We start from the raw sequence: 23,645 nt of genomic DNA, 5'->3' as shown, positions 1-23,645 counted from the left end.
ACCCGTACACCAGTCAAGGACACTAAGTCTTTGAGACCCACTGGTGTAGCAGAGTGTTTTCCAGTGGGCCAGCAATCGACAAAAGCAGCACCCTGTCTCTGGTTGACCAGAATGGAACAAAGCCTTCATTAGTATCATCGGTAACACCTGTGTGTGTGCCTAGAGCCCATTGCAGCTGAGATAACCTGACAGAAGGCCTTGGCTGGTCGAGAACATCTGGTTCTGACCACAAGTGCCCAAACTAGTGGTCTGACACAATGAGGGTAGGTACTATTGAGAGGGAAGTCTCCTGTCATGGTCACCAACAACAACTCATTTGTCACTGTGGTGTCCTCACTCTGCTGTCCCTCCTCACACGGCACAACACTTCAGACTCAAATCGTTCCCAGACAAGGACTACAAACAGAACGCTACAGGATCGTCCTTTATGCCAAGTCTCAAAATTGAATGCAGTACATTTTCTGGTAAGCGGAAAATTCTTGTCAGACATGCTTAAGCCTGATTCATACGTTGCCGTGCAACATTGTCTCGCGCCGAGAACAGCAGACGTACAAGCTTCACCTACAACCAAATACATTAGTCTAATGAACCACTTAAAGCTCTATTTTGTACTTCATGGTTCAACGGTGTCGTGCAACAATATAGAAAATTGCAAGTTCACAAGCCTGGTTGTGGTTGGTTTACTTTAGCTATTTTGAAAAAAGCTTATTTCATCAAAATTGAATTGTTAATAATTATCCCAATCCAAGCCAAGGAACGACGGGTTACGTTTTACGCACTATAACCCCCTGTGCCAGGACGTCATTTTGCATCTTAAAGGCGTTCCAAGGCCAGTGAGTTGATGTAATCCCTCCATCTGCGCCTTGGTCTGCCCCGAGGTCTCCTCCCAGTGGGACATGCCTCCCTAGAGGCATCCTAACCAGATGCCCGATCCTTACCAGGCGAAGAAGCAGCGGCTCTACTCCGAGTCTCCCTCGGTGAAAACCAGGTGAAAACCAGGTATACTTAATGAACTGGTGGGTGTGGCCATGCACATAAAAAACATTTTAACACTTTTTTGAAAATAAATCTTCCTCCTAGTATAACCCATTTTGGGCGGGAACCCCTTTTGGGGTTTTAAACATTATGTTTTAGCGCACGCTACGAGCTTGTAAGGTCTGCTGAAAATGTGCCTCAAATTTGGAATATATTTTTTCAGAACAAACGTTTTTAACTCAAATCTTTGCTTCTGGGGAGGTCCCTGGAACAACATATTTTCAGATGGGTCGGTGGCCAATTACAGATAATTTTTGGGGTCCTCGACATGATAAATTGAGTGATATAGGCCTAGAAACATAGGTATTTTAGGTATTTTCAGGCCTAAATGGGTTAATCATAGTATGTGATCATCCTGTTTTCTTTGGGGTTGGGCGGATCACGGCACTTCATCTTTAACTATTGCACCTCTACATTCCATAACTTACAGGGAAAACGGACGAGAAAGTTACAGAAACATTAACAACCAGATTTATTTCTATTATTATACTCGTAACTCCTGGCCTAAAGGCATGCTGGGAGACCGTCACAAAGAACTCCTTCTCATCCAGCCAATCACATGCGAACAGCAGTGTTTACAAAAAGAAAATATGGGGAATAATATGGAGATCAAATTCTCAACAAGGCGGGCATTGAGATTAAGATGTAAGACGCTTTTCATTAAGGTCTATGTAACAGAAGCAGACTTCATAGGCCGGCCTGATTGTGTGAAATCCAATAAAATCACAAGTTTGTTACAGTCCCCCAAAAACTAAATAACCACGGTGTGCCTAAATCTATAATACCATGAACGCAATCGTCAGAGACTATGAACATTATTGACATCATTTCCCCGTGCGGGGGTTCAATGTCACAGCAAGGGGCCACAAACTGTACAGCGCACGCACACACGCTCGCTCACACACACACATACTGTACACACACACGCGCGCGAGCGCACACGCACGCAGATTGTCTAAGCTCCGTGGCTGAGGCAATAAAGTGTGGATGATGAGTGTGGCTCGAGGGGTTTTCGGCATGAAGGGATGATCCTGAGTCATGACTGCAGCCTGCATGGCCATGAGTCAGCCTCACTGAAACAACAACACCACACAGCCACTACACACACACACACACACACACACACTTAAAATAGGGGAATTAGCCCCCTTTTCTTATTCAAGTACCGTCGTATACGTCGGAAATAGAAAACAGGAGCAAGTCGATGCCCTGATCCTGAAACACCAGAACCATCTGTGGACCCTTTCTGCCCAACGACCCTCCGATTCAACTCTCTTGACTTTCCATTCCAACATTCCTTGAGGAGTCCAAGCCGATTCTTTTCGCCTGACAGGGGGGGAGTTTCCCCGGTTGGACGTAGCGCGTGGAAGGAACACGTTACTCCAACCAGTTATTTTCCTCTCTCTATACTCTCTCTACACTCTCAAGAGTTATGGGGGTCTGTGGCCTAATGCACACCAAACATGGGGTCCTTATGGGGGTCTGTGGCCTAATGCACACCAAACATGGGGTCCTTATGGGGGTCTGTGGCCTAATGCACACCAAACATGGGGTCCTTATGGGGGTCTGTGGCCTAATGCACACCAAACATGGGGTCCTTATGGGGGTCTGTGGCCTAATGCACACCAAACATGGGGTCCTTATGGGGGTCTGTGGCCTAATGCACACCAAACATGGGGTCCTTATGGGGGTCTGTGGCCTAATGCACACCAAACATGGGCCAAACATGGGGTCCTTATGGGGGTCTGTGGCCTAATGCATACCAAACACGGGGTCCATGAAATTAAAACGTTTGAGAACCACTACCAGCAATGCAGTGCTTTCTGTGTCACCACCTCCCACGGCACAGAGTCAGCAGCAGCAGCATGGCTTCCATAAGACCCAGAGCAGCATCATGCTGACAGGGTGCGAGCCAGCCGCACCACGGGGGTCAAGAGGCTATGTCCCCCATCCCTCACCGCCATCAGGGGGCACACACACACACACACACACACACACACACACACCTCTGAGTGTGTACACATCCTGCAGTCTTTCAAATAGCCCCTGTGTCATGCCAACACACACACACACACAGTGACACACATCTGCAGATTCCGCCACCCATGGACAGTGCAGTGTTTAGCTGTCTTCGCATGATGGAACCATCTCTGCGTATCATCAAGTGGAGATGTAGTGTGTGTGTAGTGTGTGGATCTGTTTAAATAAAACAGATCCACTTGAACGAGTTTGTTCCGTTCTTGCAATGCCAGCACAAACAGAAACACCTGAGTTTGGGGCAATATGGCGTCACTATTTAAAGAGACGTTGTTTGATGTCTGGAAAACACGATCAATCATTCTGACATGTGGCTATTCAAAGTGGAGTGAATGGCATGGATCTACAGGACCTGTGTGTGTGTGTGTGTGTGTATACGTGTGTGTATGTGTGTGTGTGTGTGTGTGTGTGTGTGTGTGTGTGTGTGTGTGTGTGTGTGTGTGTGTGTGTATACGTGTGTGTGTGGGTGTGTGTGTGCGTGTGCGTGTGTGTGTGTGTGTGTGTGTGCGTGCGTGTGTGCGTGCGTGCATGTGCATTTGAATTACAATACTTGTTACTAGGCTAAATGAAGAAGAAAGGTTTAGAAAAAGATTCAGATTGGGGTTCCGTTAAGGCATTTAGAGGTTAGGTTGAGAGGATGGGGTTAGGTTTAGAGGTTAGGTTTAGAGGATGGGGTTAGGTTTAGAGGTTAGGTTGAGAGGATGGGGTTAGGTTTAGAGGTTAGGTTGAGAGGATGGGGTTAGGTTTAGAGGTTAGGTTTAGAGGATGGGGTTAGGTTTAGAGGTTAGGTTTAGAGGATGGGGTTAGGTTTAGAGGTTAGGTTGAGAGGATGGGGTTAGGTTTAGAGGTTAGGTTTAGAGGATGGGGTTAGGTTTAGAGGTTAGGTTTAGAGGATGGGGTTGGACTTATGCCTCGCTGATTCAGCGCCGGTGTTGCACACCACAATCTAGAGGCTCACGACGCAGTAGTAGTAGTAGTAGTAGTAGAGCTTGTAGTTCTGCGATTTTTCAATTTAAGAATGGCCTCCCAAAAATGCATTCATAAAAGCATCATCGCAACATGTTGATGTAAGTATAGCAATACAAACATGTGTATGTGTGTGTGTGTGTGTGTGTGTGTGTGTGTGCGCGCCTGTGCAGTGTTTACGCTGAGTAGAAGGTGGCGACAGGCACGGATTAGGTGCTTGTAATCCTCCTCATGGCGGTGCACTCTCGGGGTGTCTGTGTGTCGGACAGCTTGATTTAATTCCATCACTCCAGCGGGCCGAGGATTCGTCCTCCTCACGCGTGTGGAAAACGGGATTAGCCGCTACGAGGATGTATCGCGTGCCGTCAAGACATTGTTTTCATGGATATAAATCTCAACGGTAATAATATCAGCGGCGTGGCGTTTAGCAGGGCATGCCTTACATGGTGAGATGCGAGACGCTGATATGTCCAACTGGCTGTGGGAGAAGGATTGGAGGCTCGATGGAACTGCATCCTGGTGCATTCCATATCAATCAATGCTTTCCACAAACACAATCACGCCCTGACTAAACCCATTTTGACAGATCAGATTCTAAAAATGTCTTCTACATGCTGACAGTTTTCTGAAAAAAGCTATGTTTCTATGTCAGTCGTACTTCGATTTTTCAAAAATAGCAGACAGACCTACAAGCTCATAGCGCGCGAGCTTGTAGCTCTGCTATTTTCCAATAGCTAAAGCATAACATAATGCAAAAGGGGTTAAACACTTAAGCCCTATGCAGTATATATACTTCATCATACCACCAATAGAAAAAATAGCTAATCTACAAACTCACAATGCGGTGCAATGTAACATATTGCCAGCCATTTTGTTAATTCTTTTGGAAGGGATCATCGCAGGTTAAAGTAGTTAAAACGCGCGCAAGCACACGCACACACAAACACACACACACACACACACGGCACTTTTTAAAACAACCCGCGGGCACGGTGGTGAATTCCACCTGACCCTTCACCCCTGGTTGTAAACTCCGACCCCGAGGAATGAGCCCTCCACATCCGATGACCGACACACACCTGTTTATTCCAAACAGAGGGGAGGGAGCTTTTACAACAAGTCCTACAAAATAGGCATCATTACATGCAAACACACAGAAACACAAGGGGCCACGCACCCCCCCACCTAAACACACACACACAGGGACCTCTAATCCCAGCTATAGGAAGGGCCTGGACAGTCACAAGTGTCTGGCTGCTGATTAGCAGTGAGCTTATGAATGACTGGCAGAGCAGGAAGAGGCTGATTTTTATGGGCTGTCGTCGGGCTAATTAGGGCCAGTTTACACGTCCCGACTAGTCAAGACAGAGCAGACGGACAGGCACACAGAGCTCCTTTTCTAGATCTGAGGCTGAAGGAAATGGAGTTAAAGGACTGTGTATTTGTCTTGGCGGGCCTATTTTGACAAGATATAATAAGCGAACTGAACTCCCCCTCCGACGTTTGAAAATGGCACGGCCATGTAACATCTGGCAACACATTGGTGAAGTTCGGCCTAAGCCGCCGCTTGCCGCCCAGCACAGACACACAACCACAGTCGCCCCGCGTCTGGGCTCAGTGGTGACTGACGCCAGAAAGGGCCCCCTCTACCCTGCGACAGTCCAGGGGCCCCCTCCACCTCGCAACAGTCCAGAGGCCCCTCCACCAGTCTCGGGGCCCCTTCCACCCTGCAACAGTCCCGGGGCCCCTTCCACCCTGCAACAGTCCCGGGGCTTGGCCCCAGGGAAGGACTGGAAGTGAGGAGGAGAGGCGGGTGCGCTGCCCGTGCACACACCCAGGACGCGCTGTGCTTTGGGTCACCACGGCCGCCAGCCGCGAGACCGAGTCTTATAGCATCACCGCACAAGACAAACATATAAACAGGAGGGCGCCCGCTGGGCAGGCTGACGCCGCGTGCCTGCGTGGGTGCCTGCGGGCCAGCCGGGCCACGGCTGTGGCTTGGGGGGGGGGGGGGGCAGGGGGTGCGTGGCTGGCTGGTGGAGGGTGTGTGGGCGGGACTGCTGCAGTGGGGAGAAGGCTCCATAGGGTCGCTCGGTTCGCAGTGGAAAGTCCGCATCAGCCAGAACAGAGCCCGCTGCGGCCGGGATGGGGGGGGGGGTGGTGGTGGGGGGTCAGGGGGTAGCAATCCACCGGGCCTGTCCCCCTCCTTAATCTAGCCATCACTTCCCCAACGACCACAAGCTAAATGTAACCTTCATGCACAGCACAAAATAGCATAGCTGTGGGCAGCCGGAGAGAGTGAGGGGGGGAAGGGGGGGTTGATATAAAGACGTAAAAAGTAGGGGGTTGAAATAAGAGGAGAAAGAAACGCTAAATGATCAGATGATGAATGATAAAATAATGAATGGGGAAAATGACGAATGGAGAAAAATGGGGATGGGGGTCATTTATGATATGATATACGGCATTGGAAACACTAAAGAACGCAGATTGGAGAGAGATGCAAAGAAAGAGGAGAGGGAGGCGTGGGGGGGGGGGGGGAGCAGGGGGCCCGAGAGAAAGATAGATGAAGTACTCGTGAAAAAGCAGCGAAAATGAGGGCAGACAGAGATGGAGAAATGGGGGTCTCTCTCTCTCCCTCTCTCCTCGCTCCGCAGCATGCACATATTTTCCCTGGTGAGGGATATAATTTACCCGGAGCCACTAAAGGTCAGGAGGAGAGAGAGGCCTGTGCCAACCGCCCTCCTCTTTCCCCCTTCTCCTCCTCCTCCTCCTCTCGCTTCCATAGGGCAGCTATCTATTTATCTGGGGTTTGTTCCAAAGTCTGAGGTTTTGTAGGTCAGGAGAAGCGTGTGTGTGTGTGTGTGTGTGTGTGTGTGTGTGTGTGTGTGTGTGTGCGTGTTTTACTCGATGGCCCCGTGTCTTTTAACAGCCTCAGCTTTTTGCCATGTGTGGTTGGCTAGCACCGGGGTCCCACTCTGCTTCCAAAGTCTCTCCTCTCCTTCTCCATTTTCATTCCAAATGGAAGGAAAAAGAACAGATGAGAGAGAGAGAGAGGGAGAGAGCAAAATAGAAAAGGTGGAATGGGCAGGGCTAGGAAGGAGCGATAAATTTAGAGAGGAAAAAGTCCCTGTATTGAAGAGAAGAGCGAGTATGATGTGATGTGGTGCGTGTGTGTGTGTGTGTGTGCATGCATGCGTGCGTGTTCATGAAAAGGTCTTGGCTGTACAGTTAACTTCGTACGACTGCCAGAGGAGGAGTAGAGATAAACAAAAGTGGAGCCCAGAAGGACAGTGCAGCACATTATATTTTACGCCACGGTCACAGGGAATACTTGATTCTGATTGGCCGAAGCGTGTGCAATTATTTTCAGCTAACCGCTCAACGCCGTTCTATGTTCCACTGTATTCACGGTTATTTAAGTTACACAGCAGAGCTAGAAGTTATTTGAAAAATAAACAAACATGGATTTCAGTAGAATTGATCATATGTTATGGTTACTACGGTTTCTCCCACTTGGAGTCATAACATTACTTTTTTTTCCCCAGTTTTGACGAAGACCGTGCCAACGCAAAGTTTCTGCGAAAAGATAAACACTACTTATATTTTAATCATTGGTAGGTGGCCAAGCCGCACGGCTATCGGAAAATAATGCACTATAGTCTGCGGAGGCAAACTGTAGCCTGGACATTGTGCATTACGTTATGACGTGGATTATATTATACCCTACAAATACAGATAGGCTTGAAAGAGTGTTGACTTATAGTCCAGTATATGGCCCTCATTTATCAACATGGTGTACACCCACATTTGACGGGTGCCTATGTGTGTAGATATGTGCTTCTACACACATCAACTTGAAAACTTTAAAAGTCAAGCAAGCATGCATATATGTTTTTAACTTTCTATACTTGTGTTTGACTTTGTACACTGTGGAAGGAGTATAAATAAATAAATCAGAGACAGCTTTGGGACAGCTAATTAACTCTTCCAAATTTCTCATGAGAGATTTTCAATTTGTGTGGTAATGTTTTAGAGCTTTTCAATTTGTGTGGCATTAAATGTTTTCGAGCTTTTCAATTTGATTGGTAATGTTTTATGACACAGGAACATGTATACAGTAGTATACCATGTCTATTTAGATGATTAGCACAGTGGTTTCACCTGCACGTGATGAGACCTCACAGTGACGGTAAATATGTAACAGCTGTTGTGGAAGCTTCATCATCGTTTTTGATTTGCGTTATGAAAATGTAACTTGTATTTGACCCCGTTTTCATTAGGCTACTCTCCCAAACTCTCCCTTCTTGCTTTGCATCGCCCTACCGCGTGTCTGTGACGGCCGTGTGTGCTTGTGAGACAGGGAGACAGAGAGCTCACTTGTGGCAGTGCTTTTTGGCAACCAGGATGTCCGGAAGGAAATTATATTTTCCAGTATTTGTCAAGAAAAAAAACATCAGAAACCGATAATTACTGCCCTAACGCGACCTTTTCTCCATGTACATATGGAGTTGAGCTTGCATGTACAGTGTGTATATGCGTACATACTCCACCTGTGTGTATTTTCAGATCATTGCTAATGAAAGGCCTACTTACTCTATCCCGCTGCCTGGTCAGAGTTAAAAACCCCAACAGAGAAGCACTATAGCCTCTGAAGAACAACTGGCCCCTGGAATATTTTCATGCACCAGACAGGGCCTCACATGGTCTCCAGGCTGGCCTTCTGGTCTAACCTGTTTGTCTAAGGCTCTTTGTGAATAACGTTGGTCTTTCAACCTCACTCCAAGAGCCTCCGTGTTCCAATCCACACAGCTGGGATAAAAGGAGAAAAAAGCACTGGACTGGAAAAAGTATTTCTTTCCAAGCTACAGTAAACTCATGCGCTAGCCTGGCGTCGCCAGACTAATACACAAACGTGAATGAAATCTGCACTGGTCTGGCAGATTCATCAGATTTCCAGTATTTAACCACTTTCAACCTGGCATCCCTATGTTGGGCACGTCAAATCTAAACATTTTCAAAAGTGTTCCAAAATAGTGAAAAGAGCAGATCTATACAGGCTCGTATGGCCCGTATGATACCAACAGGGCTGTTTACATGATTGGCATACATCGTGGGGTTAAAATGGTATAACATTTGCGATGACAAAATACGTATAACATTTGCGATGACAAAATACGAAAGACCCAAAGCTACAATGCAGCCCAACATTCTTTCGGGTTCACTTTCTTCTAAGAAATAAAGCTTTTTTGTGCTAGTTCTTAGTTTTGACATTCTCCTTGACCGAACAATGAGATAACGTGCTGTGGTCAGAGAGAAAGTAGGGGGATTGCAAAGAAAGAGGTAGGGGGGGGGGGAGGAGAGAGAGAGAGAGAGAGAGAGAGAGGAATTCAGACCGTTTGGGTGGAGCGGTTCTGTCTTGTTCATGTCTACGGGGTTAGCTACTGAACGTACTGTATAGTATAAGGAAAGACACAGTATATGCATGGATGGTTAAGTCTCTGTCCCTCCACCGAACCTGTCAAACCCTGTTGAGTGATGATGAATGCTGCTTGGAGATGGTCTACGTGTGCTGAAAAAAGACCCGTTCAGGCATGTCCGCCTCTATGACGGTATGGTATGTATGGAGTGTGTGTGTGTGTGTGTGCACACACACGTGCGTGTGACTGACCTACCCAGCTGGCCTGTAGGAATGTGCCCCCCCCCCCCCCCCCTGCACCTCATGGTTGGACTGCTGTGTGTGGGACACCTGTGCCCCCATGTGCCCTCTCTCCACTCATCTCCTGTCCTCTCGCCCTCCATTATTCTCCCGCCCTCCCCCCCCTCCCATTCGTGTAAACACTGGACAGTTCACCGGAAGAGCGCCCCCGACATTCAACAGTATACATCGGACCAACGGTCAGGGCGAAATAAATGGCACACGTTGACGGCCAAAAAAGGACAAGGCGCTGGAAGAGTGAGCACAGCTAAGGGGGGATGCTACGGTTGAGAAGGTCTCTTCTCTGTGAGAAGAACCCCTCTGTGCTCCCATTGCACTCATCCATGTAGGGGTGTGTTCGCCTGCAGCCATGCTTACAGCAATACTGACAGCTCTATTTATGTTGGCTCATCATCGCTAAGAAAAAAAGACAAGCTGTGGAAGAATTATGGTAGAATTATACAATGTATATAAAGATGTCACCTTTTGCCTTATGATAACGATCTGACATGTTGCATATTTTAAGAGTCAAGGTGCCATGATGGCAAAGGTGGTGTGTACTGTTTAGGGCCTGGTGTGTACTGTTTAGGGCCTGGTGTGTACGGTTTAGGGTCCAGGCAGTGACACAAGCAATTTCCTCTCATACTGTATGTTTGTACAGTATATAGCTAGGCTCTCTGCCCTGATAACTGCTGTACCACCAGCCTGAATGTTCAAAGTACTTCTCCCATGAGCTCATGTGTTCAACTTCTATAATGTGACGCGTCTCCGACGCCATTTGCCATTTTGAGCAATTACTAATCGATGCAGAATTCTTTGTCAGTTATCCGCTTGCGTCAACAATCACCAACCGACACATAATTCCTCGACACCAGCAGATATAGCGTTGAACACTTTCCACCTGTGTATCCTTATTTTGGGCATGTCGTTATAGTTACAATTATTCAGGAGAACATTAAAAAAAACAATTCAACATTTTTAGAAAGTTGCAAAAATAGGCCATCGCCATGCACCACATTGTGAGCTTGTAGATCTGCTATTATACGACAACGTCTTACTGGTTCACGGGTGTGAACTATACCGTGAACACTCTGCTGGTCTGAAACGGCTGGATTCACACACTAAATGACTTCCACGGTGCAGCTGGAGGGAACAAGTTCATCCAAATGAAACGAACGTGACGGTATGGGTTGTCTTTTGTACTCCAATAGGGGAAGAAAGAGGGAAAAAATAAAAAGACTTTCGACGAAAGACGGCAGAGGCACCATGAAGGGCATACCTTCACAACTCCTTTATAAGACCCCCCCCTCTTGTCCTCTATAGTCTTCAGTTCTATGCCCATACCATACCCCCAGTCAAGCACAAATCTGCCATACAATAACTGCGCTGACTAATTGACCTTGGTGAAATAATGTTAAGTGGCTTCATACAGGGCCCTTTGAGTCCAGGGACGCCCTGAGGGGCTCCTTCCTTCAAGAGCACGCCACGGACTAAAGGCCGACTGTTCCTCCTCCCGAGAGCGACCTCTATACCTTTCTCCTCTCTCGCCCCCTTTTCTCCCAACAATGAGGGAATTCATCCCAACCCCCCCAATCACCAATTACATTCTGATGAAGTTTATAATCTGGTTAAAGCCGAGAGCACTCGTAGTACGGGCACAGAGATACACGCACGCATGCGTGCGCACACACACACACACACACACCCCTGGTCAGAGCAATAAGACAGCCATGCAGGTGCAGGACGGCCTGTGTTGTCATAACATTTCCATGGAGACCATTTCGGCCGGACAGCCCCCGTCGTTGTTGTTCTTCCGTTCTCCCCCTCCCCCTCCCCGTCTGCTTTTCTATTCTCCTCCCGTCACTCAACTCAATCACACACACACACACACACACACACAGGCTGGGCCACCTGTGGTTCGGAACCTCTGGTGCACAACACAATGACTAGACAGTGAGGCATTAGAGCATCCAGTCAAGACACAAATTATACTGTTAAAACACACACACACACACACACGCAGCGAGCAGTGGCACGCCTCAGCACTTTTCCCATTAAACTAAGCGTGGCATATTACTGCTGCCTCGCTGACACTGACATGTTTCCATAGCACGGGAGGACAAATAGGGCCCACATGGCAAGTGACATCAGCCCAGGGCACACATGTGGCCCACCTGTCAGCGGCCAATCGCGGCGTCTCGTTAATGAAGAATTTCCTTCGGCTCCTTCCGAGTTTCCTAGCGAAGGCTGCCAAATGGCCCTCTGTTCCACGGACGACTGCTTCCTATCATGGAAACCATGAACGCGCTCATGAAGCTCAAAATACAATGACCAGACAACCCACCTAGCCCGCGGGTCTCTGTTGGAGAGATAGGAAAAGTCTGCTCAGTCAAACTTATTTAAAAACAAAAAGGATGGTCTGGAATGGTTACTCGACCAGATGTGGACTCTGCTCTGATATTAAACAGACCGTTTACACGGGAGGGGAGGGGGAGAGAGAGATGGCTGTATGGATAACACACCGAGCGTATAGCGAGGGCATCACTCTATTAGTGATCTGCTTTAGATCAAATGGTCCCCTTCACGTCGACGAATCAACGGAGGTTATAGACAGACAAACCGCCACAAATTTTATCTCCGCTTTATCTCGGGACCGTGTGATTTAAGAGCGTCCATCAATCTCTGTCTCTCCAATGTTGTCCACGCGTACAGTATGAGTTATGTGAACGTGTGTGTGCGCCGCTCGCCCTCTCTGTTATTGTCAGTCAGCCTATGAGGTGCACAGTGACAGCCTGCCAGGCTGCAGCACACTGACAGAGGGTGAGGGGGGGTGCAGAGGGGGGGGTGCAGAGGAAACCAGCTACTAATGGGAAACACACGTCTCTCCTAGCCCTCCGTCTTTCTTTCCACCACCGCAGAGAGAGAGAGAGAGAGAGAAAGGGAGAGAGAAAGAGAGAGAGAGAGAGAGAGAGAGAGAGAAAAGACGACTGGCGTCCGGAGGCAGGATTTAAAAACGGGAGCCGGACCGCGCCACGGTTTCTGCTTCTCGTGAAAGGGGACAATCATGACTATTAAAAATTTTTTTAAAGCGTGCACACACACACACACACACACACACACACACACACACACATACTGAAAAGAGGGGCGACGTGGAGGAGGGGAAAAGGGGGAGGATAATATAGAATACAGACGAGAAGAAACCCATTTCTTCTCTGCAGTACTGTACTGTACTGTACTGTACTGTACTGTACTGTACTGTATATCCATAAGTCTCCTATAGCATATACTGCCGTTGGATACGATGCTGTAGCATTATTCACGATATACGTAGCACTACTGATGTTTGATGATATTCTAGCTTTAATACTGCTATAGGATATAGGTTGTAGGAAGATACAGAATCTATGTTATAACTAACCCTAGCAATCAGAATCAGCTGTATTGTCACATCATAGGTTTACAGGTGTAAAAGAAAAGTGGGTGAAATTTGTTTTTGTGCAAGGTCAATCATTTTAGGAGAAAGAGAAGATGTGGGGGGGGGGGGGGGACAAGGGGGAAAATAAGCCAAATCAGATGATACAGAGCCCGTACGGAAGCAGCTATAGATAAGATAAGATATATAAGATGTTTGCCCGTACGGAAGCAGCTATAGATAAGATGTTTATTGGGGGCACGGTGGCTCGGTAGTGCTGTCGTCCCACAGCTAGAAGGTCCTGGGTTTGATTCCCGCTCGGGACGCTGTGGACGCTGGTGGCGTGTCTCCTCCTCCGTGTCATCAGCGCCCATACCCGAGGCGGGGATGGCGAAAGGGCCTTTCTGTGTGGAGTTTGCATGTTCTCCCTGTGTCCCCTAGGGTAGGTACCCTCACAAAAAACATGCAGTAATCCTGGTCTCTAAACTACCTCCCCCTGGCACCCGGGGCACCTGATGGAGGGGAAAGGAACTGGTCGGAATAACGTGTTCCTTCCACGCGCTACGTCCGGCCGGGGAAGCTCTCCCCTGTCAGGTGAAAAGAAGCAGCTTGGACTCCTCATACATAAAAGGAAGCATGAGGTCAGTCCGCTGCCCCCCCCCAGGCTGGCAGAGCAAGTGTAGCGCCCAGGATTACATTAGATAATTGACACAGGGTGGGAAAAAAAAGTTTTGTCTTTGTATGGAACATATAGGCCGCTATAGGATAGGATGTATAGCATTATTAATGCGATAGTATAACGCTATATAATTCTGTAGCATTGTTAATGCTATACTGTAAACTAAAGGAACACTTGTATAAATACAGATTTAGAATAGCAGTGGTGATGTGTAAAAGACATCATATGGTTCAAAGTTCTTTGTCACATGCATTAAAGATGCAGTGGTGGCAACAATTACAGGCAGTGAAATTCTTCTCGGCAGTGTGGACAGAATAAGTGGAGGCAGAGCTGAACAATAAGGGCTGCCCTACCCACCGGCGCCATCTTGGATTACAGCAAATACAGAAGTATTAAGTAGGAGTGGGAGAGGAAGTCGAATTTGCGAAAAAGAGGTACTAACCCAAGAGAAACAGAGAAACACACAAGCTGCTTCTAGTTTGGAAGCCCTCCTTGAACCTGCCCATCGGGGCCTCCCGCTCACGACGCGGCACCTTCGCGCCGATACACAATATCAGCCTGTTTAACCCATTTTGGGCGGGAACCCGTTTGTGTTTTAAACATTATGTTATAATTTAGCTATTGAAAAATAGCAGATCTACAAGCTCATAGCGCGCCACTCGGTGGCGTGCTATGAGCTTGTAGATCTGCTATTTTTGAAAAATCGTGAAAATGTGGCCCAAATGTTTGAATATATTCGTTCAGAGCGAACATTTTTAGCTCAAATCTTTGCTTCTGGGGAGGTCCCTGGAATGACATATTTTCAGATGAGGGTCGGCGGCCAAATACATATAATTTTTGGGGTTCTTGACATGAAATATTGAGAACCACTGATATAGAAATATGAGGTTTTTCAGAAGAAAAAAAAATACATTTAAAATAATATATTTTTTAAATTTCGACGTCAGGCCTGAATGGGTTAAAGCATCTCCCGGCGTCGCATCCATGTGTTGTGAATCATGTGCCTGGTGCTGTTTCCACTTTAGCCCCGTGTCCTCTGCCAACCCGGGCCTCGCTCACATCTCCATCTCCAGGCCCGGCTACTGGATACCTACCCCGCAGAGCGGCGAGACAGAGAGAGGAGCGTGCTCCAATGTAACTCTGTATACGGTGCAAAGGGTGAAGGCCGTTCGGACTGGCAGAGCGCCCGACAGTCATTTGCCAGTGGCTGTTTTATAATACGTGGAGAATAAGCAACATTCTTCCAGATGTTTAACGAGGGAGAAAAGTCATATTTGCAGCTGCAAGTGCAACTGCCCCCCCCCCCCCCCGCGCGCCACTCTCCTCGTATAGACGTGGAAAGTGGAGTTTCAGGCACAACGTCTCAGAGTGCAGAAACCGAGACAGACACCGGAGGAGCTCCAGAGAAACGCCGTCCAGCGTTGAGTCATTTATACGAGCAATTACCTTAACAGCATTAGGACATTTAAAACTGCCACGTCAGGCAAGAGTGGGCTGCCCATTACCAATGTGCTCCAGCACAGGCTGCACGGAATCATAATAATCAGAACCATAAAAGAAAATACGGGAACTAAATGTGATGGAGAGGAAGAGGAGAAGGGGGAGGAAGGAGAGGTAGCTGTGTGTGTGTGTGTGTGTGTGTGTGTGTGTGTGTGTGTGTGTGTGTGTGTGTGTGTGTGAGAGTGTGGGGGTCTATTTTTCCTTCTGTGGGGAGTTCACACAAAAGGGTCCCTCTGATCCCCACGAGTGCTGTGCAAATACCTGCGGGATGAAATCAAAACCCTCTGCGAATTATATTAGAATATTCCATGTGTTTTCACCAGCGCTTGAAAGGCTTCTCCATTAAGGCTTCTCTCGTAGAATGAAAGCCACTTAATTGGAATCCCAGAACCAGGCACCCTCAGACGCTCCGCTCCCTCCCTCCGTTTCCAGAGCAGAGGTGAGAGAATGCGTGAGAGAGAAATGGAGCGCGAGAGAAACCAAGGAAAAAGAGGTGACCATAAATAAAGGCTACGGACAAAGAAAGATGACGGCTGCCTGTTTGACAGCCAAGTTGAGACATAATTCACCCTTTTGGCCCTTTTAGGTTCAGGAGGTGTACGTGTGTTGGGGAGTGGGAGAGGGGGTTGGGGTCGGCACACGAGTGTTCAACCCAAAGCCCATAAAAGCCCACACTGAGACCATGTCTTTAAAGAATGAGGGGCTTTCAGACCGCCCTTCCCCCCCCCATCTTCCCTGTGTTGCCGGCCTACCCCCCCCCCCCCCCCCCCCCCACCCATTTGCCAGATCACAAGACCGACAACCGAAAAAAGACCGAAAACCCAGAATGACTAACAGATTCCAGACTGCCGCGTTTCAACTGTCAAAATGTGGTAGTTCAGGTTCTCTGATGAAGCGTGTGCGGTCACATCTCTCCCTAACCACCCCCCCCCCCCCCCCCCGGGGGTTGACGAGCTGTCCTGACCCCCCGCGGTGCAACGAGGGCCTCTGATACGGGCGGGGGAATAACAAACAAAAAGGACCAACACTCACTCACTCGGTGAACTCTTCGGGGAGATGTTGTATAGCGTTATCAAACTACCGTTCGATTCAGCAACACACGCGCAAACAGAGCACTCTTTCTGCGGGGCGTGCATTCTGGCGTGCCGTGGGTTTGGTCTGGTTAGTGGCGCTGCAGCTGCGCCCAAATCCCCTCAGGAAAGCCCTCATCTGGGATTGATTTTGGCGCGGCTGCGGGGAAGGGCCGGGCCGGGGCCGGGCCCCGGGGTAAGGGGAGAATGGGAGAACTGTTCTTTAGATGGCTGGATCCCCGTACGGGGGGCAGAGGGCTCCCGCTCCTCAAACCTGCCTGATTAAAGGGAGTAGGGATCTGTTACACGCCGGATGACTGGGCCCTGCACTCAACCACGACCCAGGCTACACAAACAGAGAGAGAGAGAAAGGCTGGGGTAGAATCAATAGGGCAATGCGTGCATGTGTGTGTCACTGTGTGTGTTTGTGTGTGTGTGTGTGTGTGTGTGTGTAGGAAGGGGAGGGGGGGTTGGGTACACTTGTGGGTTCAGGGGATTCAAACGAGGGCGTGTCCCTGCATGGCAGAAGGCATGCACCTCTGTTAAGGGGACCAATCTGTGGTGTCTCTGCCAGAAGATCCGTGCTCTCCACTTGAACTACCCTAACCCCCTCCCCACCACCCCTCCCCACCCCACCCTGATCCAATGCCATACCCCAGCTCCCCTCCCCAGCCTGTCAGCGACCGTTCCCTCAGAGGAGGGGAGAAGCTATAGCTCTTTACGTAACCCGTGACTGTGTTGTGTACACACAGAGGGGTCGGCTCCCTAGGGGAGGCCATGTGTCCACTCCAATAAATAGGCAGGGCCGGCTGCCGGTATGGACACCGATTATTTTTCATCAGCCTCACCTCTGCATAATGTCAGACAGAACTGACCTGAGGTTTAACAATGATGGATACGGAGAGGGGTCTGGCTGTGTGTCCGTGTGTGTGTGTGTGTGTGTGTGTGTGTGTGTGTGTGCATGTGCATGCGCGCATGTCAGTTTAAGGATTTGAGGAGAGGAGCAGAAAATGGGTAGTGACTGGAGATAATTAAACGGAGGAAACTCTAAACCCTCGCCCGAGTCTACAGTTTCGTCACGCTGCATCCCAACCAAGTGACCCTCAGAGAATTCCCTGTCAGCTCCGAACCGCGTTTACGAGCTACTATACGCGGAAGTATCATCAGCGTGGGCCCAAGATAACTCCCGATGTGCTGCCTGCGGTGCTATGCGCGCGCGGGGGGCGCGTGCACGTAACGAGCCAGTAAAAAGTTGGGCAAAGCTGGATAATCGCCGTGACGTCGCCGGCATTTACGCTGCAAGCTGGTTGCAATCGGGGCCCAGTTGTAAAGTTCGCTGATTGCAGCCGGCCTAGGAGCACCTATTAAAGTCATTATTATAATCAGGTTTATAGAGGGAAAGGGGGGGAAGGTGGCTGGAGGGGGTGGGGGGGTACGAGAGCCACAGAGCCACGCTGCTTGTCCGTCGTCCACATAATATGCAGGCTGTACAGGGAGACAGCCTGCAGTAATAGCAGTGGTTGGAAAAAGTACTCTTAGTAATAGTTACAATTCTGGAAATATTGGCTAATTGTACATAAAGCACCAAAAGGTAAAAGTTATCATTATGCAGAATGTACTGTACCTTTTCAAGTTTTCAAATGTATACACATCTTTTGAAAAAAGCAGATCTACAAGCTCTAGATTGACTAAAATGGCCGAAATGTACATAGTGCTTAAGTGGTTAATGCATGTTTTGTAATAATCAAAAAAGTAACTAAAGTTTTCAAAACAGTTGCAGTGGAGTAAAAGTACAATATTTTCCTTCCTGAGATGTATTGGAAATACTCAAAATTGTACTCAACTACAGTGCTTGAGTAATGAGTACATGTACTTCGTTACTTTCCACCACTGAGTAATAGCTACCTACAACAGTATGTGCCGTTAAAACCAGCCCTCTCAAGTCTATACTTAGTAATGCGCTGGTGTCGTGCGCGGAACACTGTCGATCACAAAGCTCACAGCTCCTCGTGCTGCCGTGCATCGTGGGCTTGTAGATCGGCGCCCGGATCCGCCCGTGACACCCGCGCGACAGCTAAGTATACCTCAGGCTTCGGAGTCAGAACCCCGTCACCCGCTAAAGCCCGGCTTCTGCCGCTATCCATTTCAACTCTTAAAAGAAAAATAAACACCCCTCCCTCCCCCTCCCCCCCGACCTCGATTTTCTTTTCCTCCGTCCAAATTATGTTCCACCGCGAAGGTTTTGTGCCGTTGTTGCTGGAGCGCGCTCCACTCTCCGGGGCCTGGTTGCGTGGTGCCGCTCCAAAGACAACAGTCCTACCGTACTGAGCTGAACGCTGCTGACGTAGCACGGCTAACCTGGGCCACTCTGGAGCTCCAATTACACAGCATGTTTACCACAGCCCTACCGCCCTAATTAAAAACAGGACCAGAGAGAGAAAAAGAGAATCCATCTTTTTACGGACCTCTAGTCTGGGCCCCAAATAACACAGAGCGAAGGCTCCGTTATGGAGGTTTGACTTAAATACCCCCCCCCCCCTCCCCTCCCCCCTCGCTTCCATTCAATTCCGTAGAGTTCGATTAATCAAGTGCAGGGAACGAGGACGAGGAGAAAACTCAGAATTCCCCTCTGGTTTACAGCTGAATGCATGTTTGTCTGTCTAGCAGACAAACAGCAGACTCTGTCGTAAACTCAAAGAGCTATATACGCACCGGGACGATGTTACGACGATAGGAAATAATCCACTTAAAATCCGCTGTGAGAATAAACTGGAGACAGAAGGGGCTGAGGGGTGGGGTAGGGGGGATGAACCCCTGGAGGCCAAAGGCTGCATGAGGACACGATGATGTCCACGTGCACACACAAGCGGCAAAACCCCACTGAGTAGAGTTACAGATGCATGCTATGTAACATCAGGCTAGATGCAAGAGCCATAGTGAATAGTGACTGGAATATTGACTGGAATAGTGACTCAATATTCCAATGCAGAGTCACACGCACCTCTCACCGCAGCTGTGTTATGACACATCAATAAACAGTTGACGACAATGAATAAACATAAGGCCGACAATGAAAATATTTGACATTGCGGTCGGACACACACACACACACACACACACACACACACACACAAACAGACACACACTGGAAACAATAATAACGCTGCACACTGCTGCGTCGTAATCACTGACCGCTCACTGCACCGTATACATAAAGAGAGCATTTGTCTAAATAAAATGTGGCCGCTGCCCATGGGTGAATTTGATTGAGTGGGAAGTAGCGATTACATTTTCCCCCCAATTTCCCTCCTAAAGCCTGGTTTGTTCTGGACAGTGTTTCTGGACACTGCCCAGCGCAGAGATTAGCAGCAGAGAGGAACGGAGCCTGAGCCTGTAGGCCCAGAGCAGAAGAGATGGGCCCTGGAGCACAGAAGTACATGGAACAAAGACTTCACCAGCTGGGGGAAGGGTCCCATGAGAGGCAGAGTGATGGAGGTGATGAAAAGAGAGAAAGAGGCAGTGAAAAACTAATTAAAGAAGCAAAGCATGAGATTAATACAGTAACAGCCTACAGAAAATCTTTGGTCCAACAATGAAATATAGTTGATACATAAATGCTGATAAAGAACTTGACTGGGTGACGTCAAACCACACTCATAACTCTAAATGAGAACTTGTGATGGAAAGAAAATATCAAAGGCTTAACCACAGAAAAGTACCGTTAGTTTATATAAATGCTTATCATGCCTTTTTTTTTGGAAGGCCAGGCAGAATTGTAAAATTGCACTCTTGCCTGTGTTCTTATTATTTTTAGCCCCACAAGCGGCAGAGCTTTTAGGGTAGCTTTGTTGGTCAGTCCATCGGTCCATCCAGTACTTGCCAAACGGGACACGTGCCAAACAGGAATCAAAACCTAAAACTATTGGCTGCATACCGTTACTGTATCCATGAGAATTCAGAGTATGAATGTGAAATGTGATTTTAGTCAGTGACCCCGTAACCTTTCCTCAAGCGCTACCTTTCCACTTTCCACAGATATCTCAACATCTGATGGGCAGACTGCCATGAAAACTTGCTGACCGCATTCATGACCTTTAGGGCAGTGGTCCTACAGTGACTACACATTACACTACTGTAACTATACAGAGGAGTTGTGAATATATATATATATATTTTTTAATTGCAATTGTATACCCTTTAACCACTTTCAACCTGGCGTCCCAATTTCCGGCATGTCATTACATGTCTTGACTTATATTATTTTTTATACTGTATCAACATTTGTTAATGCAGTATATATATCTTTTATCCCCCCAAAAAAACACACCTCTCGATTATCAGAGAGATTATTAGATCAAAGAAAAAAGTGATCAATAGAATAATCATTAAGAAGACCATTGAGAGTTGCAGCCCTAATCTTGAATATATTATGAATAATAAAGTTATAAAACTAGGCACATTGAAATAGACAAAGGAGGATTGAGGGAGTAGAGACGAAAAGTGAGATTAGACAATGTTTGCCCGGGACCCAAACTACTGATAGTTTTCACTACCTCTATAATTTCTTTTAGTTTTTTTTTAATGGAATTTCTTAGATGTGTTTGTTTGTTTTAAAATGATTTTCCTTCTTTTTTATTCAAAAAATTATATCTTTTAAAATATACATATATATATTCTTTAAAAGTACACTAGGAAAAGAAAGATTTTACTCGAGTTGTGACCCATAAAAATTGGCCCGTGACCCTCAGATGGGTCCCGACCCACTGTTTGGGAAACAGTGGTATATATATATATATATATATATATACTAAATAGGGTATAGGGCGAGGACTGTCATGTGATTGATCTGTCTTGCATCAACGCTGGCCCGCCAGCATCTGGCCAGGAAGTGGCCTTGGAGACGATGGCAAGCAGATGCACCGTCCACGGCCACGCACATGATAGTCATCTACAACCAATCACTCCCACGATCGCTGGCGTTTATGAAAATGGAGGCCATACCAGGGACCAAGGGGAGACAGCGGTGAGGGGTGGGGGTCCATACCAGGGACCAAGGGGAGACAGCGGTGAGGGGTGGGGGTCCATACCAAGGACCAAGGGGAGACAGCGGTGAGGGGTGGGGGTCCATACCAAGGACCAAGGGGAGACAGCGGTGAGGGGTGGGGGTCCATACCAAGGACCAAGGGGAGACAGCGGTGAGGGGTGGGGGGTCGGTATTCAAGTGCTTCAATGAGGGAGACATTGCATTTGAACTGCAGGTTAAACACCCCCAATGATTATGTCGACTGGAAGATTTCATGTCTTTCTTTTTACAGCCATTATCAAAATAGTCGCGGGTGAAAGGCCAAAAATGTAATTGGGCAATAGATCGTAGATTAAAAAGACTCCAATTGGAGAGAGAACGTGAACAAAGACGGCCGTGGAGTCGGAGACCCAGTAAAATCACGAACGGCACAGCTTGTGACCAGATGAGTATAGGACAGTGGTTAAGGAATAAGGATCCCCCCCCACACACACACACACACACACCACCAGTGGACTCTCCATAGCGTCAGCACACCCACGCGGCGACAGTTATCAGACACTGAGTCAACGTCAACATTCCTCCATCTACAGTCAGGAAACACCAGGGAGCAACGTTTTACTGAAAATACAATCATAATAAAAAAAGCACAGGGTCGCACCGGACAGTGCGCCGTACTACCAAGATGGCGGCGGCGCCCACGGTTCGATTCCGAGCAGAGACAACTGATTTGTCTTTACCTTCCTTGTATCAAACAACTAAAATCTGCCTCAAGAAATTAAATTATATAATAATTATAAAAATCACACCCGTGTGAAGTGAGGGGCGCTCTGATCATCGTACATCATCATCAAGAACGGTGGTCGAATAAACGTATGCCGATTTGCTCAGATAGATAAGACATAAATTCTCCATTCATTGTCAATGGCATTTAATGTTTGTGTTCAGACAGGGGGGGATATTATAGATATGCATCAGATATCCATCATTCCCATGCTGACTGCAGACAGGCAACTATCTGTCACTGTCGCATGGAGATGTAGTGGGTGGGGGGGGTGACAGGTGGGTGCCGAAGGGGTGTCGGCCGTGTCAACTCCTAAATAACTTGTCTCGCACAAACACATTCCCAAAGAGGGGAGAGACCTGCCAAATACTGTCATTCCCCTGAGAATGACCCTCTCTGTGCAGTATAGACGTGTCAATGCTACTTCTTCAAACCTGTAGGGCCAGGCCTTAAAGGTGATTGATATACGTAGCTTATATGTGCACCGAAAAGCTGCAATGTGTTACATGCTTGGAGAGCAGCTATCTTCGGGACGCGACACGGAACCAAGCAAGAATCTGGTTACTGTGTGAATCAGTATGTCTTAAGTTCTTAACATCCCCATACATATTGCGCACATGCGCGAACACACACAGACACACACACACACACACACACACACACACAGTATGTATACTAAATTTGGACATCGACGATCTCTCTCCTCCCGGAGAACAGAAGTGATGCCAGAGCAGTGAACAGCTCACAGCGTGCCTGTGATGTGAGTACGGCTGCCTCTCTGCCTTTATAGAGTCATCTAGTGTGCGAGTCAGTGCGACTGCCTGCACTGCAGCCCGGTCTGGCCTGGCCTAGTTTGGCCTGTCTAGCTCTCTGCACAATGAAAAGGCTTGGCTCACCAACACGTTTAGTAATAACACTGAAACGCATGGGCTGGATCTGACAAAGGAACGCATACACCCAGCCACTCTTCCATTCTCTCTCCCTCTCTCTCTCCCCCCTCTTCCTCTCCCCCTCTCTCTCTCTCTGTGTCCATCCTCCCCCCCCCCCCTCCTCTCTAGAGCCTGGCCACGCTCCCGATTTCCTCTGGTCCCCGGCAGCCGCGTTTGGAAAAATAAACGGAGGCAATGAGTGATCGGGGGAGGTCAGTGGCAGCCGAAACGACAGACTGTGATTGAGGACGAACAGTGTGTGTGTGTGTGTGTGTGTGTGTGTGTGTGTGTGTGTGTGTGGTTGCCTGACCTTTCACCTTGATTATGGCCAGATCATGGCCAGAAGAACACACACTTGCTCTTCTCAGAAAGAACAGAGAAAAGAGAGGATATAGCTGTGTGTGTGTGTGTGTGTGTGTGTGTGTGTGTGTGTGTGTGTGTGTGTGTGTGTGCGTGTGTGTGTGTTTTGATCCAGGAAATGATAGGAATGTGGAGAGACAGTGTCAGAA

At 48.1% G+C, this 23,645-nt stretch overlaps 1 protein-coding gene across 1 annotated transcript in view; it reads right to left on the bottom strand.

Moving 5' to 3' along the window:
• Positions 1 to 23,645, bottom strand: part of coro7 (coronin 7) — a 161,949-nt gene that overhangs the window by 92,683 nt on the left and 45,621 nt on the right. The gene's annotated exons all lie outside the window — the stretch shown is intronic.

Source organism: Protomyctophum bolini, assembly GCF_963924005.1.
Source record: "Protomyctophum bolini genome assembly, chromosome: 11".
Lineage (NCBI taxonomy): Eukaryota > Metazoa > Chordata > Actinopteri > Myctophiformes > Myctophidae > Protomyctophum > Protomyctophum bolini.
This window is presented reverse-complemented; position numbering and strand designations above follow the sequence as displayed.